Source organism: Homarus americanus, unplaced genomic scaffold, assembly GCF_018991925.1.
Source record: "Homarus americanus isolate GMGI-L3 unplaced genomic scaffold, GMGI_Hamer_2.0 scaffold54443, whole genome shotgun sequence".
Classification (NCBI taxonomy): domain Eukaryota; kingdom Metazoa; phylum Arthropoda; class Malacostraca; order Decapoda; family Nephropidae; genus Homarus; species Homarus americanus.
The window spans coordinates 4155659-4162014 of NW_024750852.1; positions in this window are offsets into that span (position 1 = coordinate 4155659).

Consider the following 6356-nt stretch of genomic DNA (forward strand, 5'->3'; position numbering starts at 1 on the left):
AAGAACTGTACAAGTAAAGTATCAGAGAAGTAATAGTCAGTTATTCTTTAGATATCAGATATGGGATGGGTAGTTCAACATGTATCAATGGTTATTTTCTTATAATTAATCTTAATATTGCATCAATTGAATAGATCAGGTCATGGCAAAACCCCAGTCCTATGCCAGGTATAGTCAGATACACAAAAATTTAAAGGAGTAAATGATGACAAAATAGACACAAGAATAAGAGCACTGTCATGGTCCCGGGGACAGTGGCGCCCCCAGAGGCCCTCCCTGCGACAGCGGCGCCCTCAGGGGAACAAAATCGTCATGTGTACCCTTGACAAGTAGAGTACTCCGAATTCTTCAGCTTCTGCCACAAGTTTCGAAACAATTAACAACTCTAACGATCATTTGACGAAACATGGGTGCCATCATTAATTCTGATGTACTGTACTCAATTACATAAAAAATCTTAAATTTTAGTATCAACGCCTTTATTTCCATCTAAGAATAACAGAATACTTCTCAGACCAATAAAACGTTTTACTCAGAAAAAAATACCTGGACAAATATAGACGAATTACTTCTCGAACTACAATAATGCGGTAATTACCGTACCTTACTGGATTGTTACAATTGATTGTTGATAGATACATAGATAGATAGGTAGACAGATACATATGTATAGATGGATGGGTCAATGGATACATATGTATAGATAGATAGTGATTTTTTTAATCATCATATCTGTTGTACAGGTAATTACTTCAAGGCATAAGTTATTACAGCATCTACCTGGCCCGTCCATCAAGGGCAAATTAACTGTACTTGTGGCTGAGGCTATTATTACTACATTCTGGCCTCGTGATTTATATTAACAGTACTGTATATGTAACTTTAACTTTTATCCTCTTCGCCACTAATCGGTTTGTTAACCGCTTGGGTGGTCGGTCACGTTTCTACCAGAATACCTCAATACCTTCCTTAATAATCTACATACTGTAAATTGTAAATGCAATGTTATTTACACCCATTTACAGTGTATAATATATATCAGGTTAGACATACAAATACTGGGTAAATTCAATAAAAAACCCGTCGGTTATCCCAATGTTTCTTTTCAAAGCCGACATTTGACAACATTTCTTGCAGCCTAAACAAGTATCAGGTTTAGCAAAATTTACTCATAGTGCTACTTCTTTCAGTTCCTTACAAACTACAATAAATTTATTTGTTTAAGTGTATCCTAAAGATATATTCATAGCTTTTTTGATTAATACCTTCACAACAGCTGGACGCCACTTTTAATATTTATTTCATTTGGCTAACACCAGGCAATTTTATTCAGTGCAGAGAGATTGTTCACACTTAGGGGGGTAGCTTACGTGTCTTTATCTATGTACAGTATTCATGTAAAATATACAACGGTTAGTGCGATAGTAAGCTAATTTAGATGTGATAAAATGTAGATACTATATAAAGAATTATAGCTGTAGAAACTCACAAACAACCGATGACGTTGATGATAAGATTAATCACAATATGTTCGTTACTAAACAACAACAACAAAAATAAGATAGACAGACATAATGGACAGATCAACACAGTGATGATCATCTCCCCACATGACGAAGTTGTCACGCAAGCGTTCATAATTACAGTATTATAATTTACAGTGGAGCCGCCACGACCACCGGCTGGAACACGGTACACCTATGCTTAGTATTGTGTGTGTAAGCCTGGTGGACGGACGGTCGAGCGTGATGGTGAGTACTGTGTGTGTGTGAGAGGGCACTGGTGGATGACAGGTGAGATTAGTGAGGGTGGGTAGAGGAGAGCCTTGTATGAACTGTTATTGTGATTGTGTGTGTCTGTGCATGATTTATTTCTTAGGAAATAACTAGTCTGTGTATATATATATATATATATATATATGATGATGTACGTGTATTATTTTGTATGTTGGGAAGAGTCTGTATCCCTGCAGAAGTCTGCACCCAGAACACTACCATTATGACAATTTTATGTGCTTAAATAAGTACAAAGGAAACGTCTGGCAAATACCTGTAAAAAATGATCATGACTGGTTGTAGTATAGTGATGATCATACTGGTCATTAATACGACTCAACACCTAAAGAATCTCTTGAATGACTTAGTGTTAACATTTCCAGGTGGGAGAGATGATGTGGCCAACCGCCATGTTTTATCTCCTCGTGTACGTGGCAGGTGAGTAGTCCTGGGCTCTCACTAACACCTACAGTACATAAGTACAGAGATGATAGACAGAAAACATATATGGGTAGAATGGCAATCTGGAAGACAGTAAAAGAGGAAAGTAGGTGTTTATATATATATATATATATAATATATATATATATATATATATATATATATATATATATATATATATATATATATATATATATATATATATATATATATATATATATATATATATATATATATATATATATATATATAAATAAAGACATTGGTACACACATTGATCTATTATGTAATTTAATCATTTTATAAATATATTAATACCATCCAGAGATCTTGTACAGTAAAAATATCAGATGATCAGACACATAGTAAAGAAGAAGGCTGTCTATTTTGTATTGAATAAATTATGCACTGTACTGTACTGTACGTGATGGTAGCACAGGCTCCAGTATCTGTAGACTATTATTGAGTGTTTGTTTCATTATCACACACTCGATAGAACTTAAAATGGTAAAGTTTTACCTTACACACTAGATAGTATTTTGTTACAACAACACAATAGGCGATAAAGAAGCAGGTGTGGTCTTATGTTTTATGGGGCTACCTATCTTCCTCGTCTGGTCACGGTACTGCAGGTTGTACTATTACACTTAAGTGTGAATCATGTACTGTATTGTCATTTTTGACAGAATACTTGGAAGTGGTGAACATTTGATCATTTTTGTGACAATGTTTCCTACAGTTTCCTAGAAGATGATAATTGTCCCTTTGGCTGAGCTGGCCCTCACCCATTACCCTGAAATGTGCAGGTTTTCAAGGAAAGCGTTTATTCAGAAAGACGACACTTTTGAGTGAATTCGGAGGATAATCTATTTGGTTATTACACTGTATTGATTCGTGTGATACTATATTTAATATGTAAGAACACTTAAGTAGGTTACTCACCTTGGTGTGTCCTTGTCCAAGTGTACGCAGTATGTCATCAGTGTTGGCTGGAATAAGAATACATTTAAATAACGAATTACTGTATTATACCTTATAATATATCAGTGATTTAAACATAGTGACAAATACATTTATAAAAATAAAACAATAACAGACAAACCTGTTTCTAAATTGATGGTATTTGTTTATACAGGTTAAATATACCATGACTTACAATAAGTTTATACAGTAATACAATTTCACAATTTTATACATGTTCTTATACAAATTTAATCTTATCAACTATCTTGAGACTTATGTCGCTAACTGTGGGTTAACTAGTAGGTTAAAATTAAAGGTCAACACTAAAATTTTCACCACTTCCCACTAGGAAACTGTGAGACTATGTAAAACACAAAGCAAGAAAAATCAATATAACTCAACGTTTTAATGAGAATTAAATCCTTGTCCTCTCAACTCTAGCACTGTGGTGAAGTAAGAAGCGTGAGTTGGGGGTGGGTACAGTGTAACACGTAATACACAATAAAGACAATATTGAGAAGGAATCACATAGAAGTCCTGTTTTGTTGCACCATTGCAAAATAACTTACCGTCTACCGTACACTGTCATTATCTTTAAATCTTGTACTAAGATTAGCAAAAACTTCAAGAGAAACACTTGAAATGTATAGAAAAAGAAGAGTAAGATGCTTTGGTCATATAATTAGGGATGAGGGGATAACAACAGAAATATTAATGGGCATAGTTGAGGGGAAGATGGCCAGGGGAAAGCAGAGACTGGGATGGATGAATGAAATTAAAAGTTGGGTCCCCAGAGAGATACAAAACCTTAGATGATTGGTAAAAGCAACCCGAGAAGGTTTAGAGTGGAGGACTGTGGTAGCCAACCCTCAGATATGAAGATGGTACACTGATGCCTCATCACCCTCTTGAAAACTACTTCATTTCAGCTGTTACGCTCATTTTGAATTGATAATTATGGTAATTATTACTATCCTTTATATGCCCATAACTGATCAAAGAGAAATAGATATACAGTATATTATTAATGAAAAAATCATTAAAACTCAAACCATCAGTTCACACGGTGAATGAGCCATCCCTATATGTAGGCGGCCAGGTACTGCCATAGATTTTGAAGGCCGGGCAAGCTGGCAGAGCTGCAACTTTTGCTCATGAAAGGCACATCATATGAAGATTAGAAAAAGTCTTATGGGAACTGCACAGATCGCAGGTGAAACAACTGTTATGCTAAGGCATAATTTTGTAATATAATTTTGTAAACTAGGTGTTTTGATTGGATTCTGTCCCATGCAGCAGTTATTTTGGCAAATTTAGTGAAATTTGTGTGTATATACAGGTATTATGTATTAATTAAATAAGAATATTCTAGAATTTATTGCATCATTTTTTTATGATTTACTTATTATTGTAAGCCTTGATCAGAGTAGAACGTTATAGAATCTCCCAGCTTCTCTGGGTGATTCTAGGATGTTTGTAAAACTTCTGACGAGGCGTATATAAACAGCAACGAGCAGGCTAGGAGTCAGTCGATCACTTATGTTCAAAATATAAAGAATAAGCCTAGCAGAACAACTGAAGACAATTGCTGTGCAAGTATCACGGAATTGTTGTGATTAATATAAAGTGAAAAGATGAAGGAATTGTACACTGGTAGTGTGCCGACCACAGTATATCTTCGAAGTAAGAAGTCCAGCTGTGAAACTATTTCCCTCTTAACAGTGTTGTGAAGAATCAGTGCTTATTAACCCTTCCACCACGTCGGCTAATTTCAGCGGTACCTGTACTGTATTCCCCAATAAATGCCTTAAGTCAAAAGAAAATGAAAATGCTTACATTAAAGTTTTAACTATTTTTTTATGAAAAAAGCGTGAGAAATCCACATTTAACAATTAAAAAGTCATGAAGTAATAATGTCTAGGGCGAATTTACGATTTTGTGGGGAAAACTCTTTTTGTTCATAATAATGGGCAATATCATAAGTAGATATGTCAGATAGTGTAAACTGCAATGATAAATAGTTTATCTTCCATTGAAGTCACATGATTTTATATTACTGACCATTATTCATATATACTGTATATTGAAACCCCATATCTTAGGGGCAAATGCAAAAAATCACTTGTGCACAGACGAGAATGTTAGTGGGTAAATGAAATAAAAGATCGGAATGGACTAGTTATTCTATTGCACTTGTTATTTATTGGACCAGAACACTTAAATTAATATTACAAAGATGAAATTGATTGTAAGACAAGGAAGTAAACCAGATGTCCCCAGTCTTTGTTAGGCTTCTACAATGTAGATATGTGCGCGCTTAAGTGTTTTTGCTATAAATACTGTACTGTAACCATTCGAAGTGGCTTCCAAGTGCCCGTCACGTGTTAGTGATGCTAGTGTTGTGAAGAAGCAACGCAAGACCATTAGCCTTGCTACGAAATGAAGGTTTTAAACCCTCCACACACTTGCTCCACCTCTGCCCATCTGTGAGTACAATACAAATTTCTTTTATTTATTTATCTTCTTGGATGTATAATATATATTTTCTATAAAAATTCCATTGAATTTATGTATATGTAGTGTATTATATGGGACAAAGGGAGGCTGGGGAACATAAATAGCATATTTTATCTATTTCTTCTGGGGGAAATTGATTCTGTTAACGTTGTTTCCGTTAATGTTGTGTTTTTCATGAACGTAACCACGACGTTAAACGAGGACTTACTGAACACTGATAGGGCATTGGCTGATCTGCTGACGATGTTGATGTTAAGGTTTTCTTAATGAACATGGTGATGGGAAGCTGTCATTGTTGTTTCTTAAGCTGCTGGAACATATTCTTATACGGAGCCATAAGGTTTGTAAGACCTCGTGAGAAGTTGGAACCTAATCCCCGGTGTAATCCGCGTATACAGTACAGTAGTTGAAACCGCGTAAGCTGCGAGTCTACTGTATATTTTAATATATATATAATAGAATGGATCTATAAAAATGCTAATAAATACTTCTTGTGATAAATACATACTCATACTATACTAAATTATAATAAATATGATAGAATTATAACATTACAATACCATGATTTATTTGCATTTTTATAATTCTTAAAAAATAAATAACTACATAATTATACAATATTAATATATTATTCACCTGATAGAATTACAATAATATTAT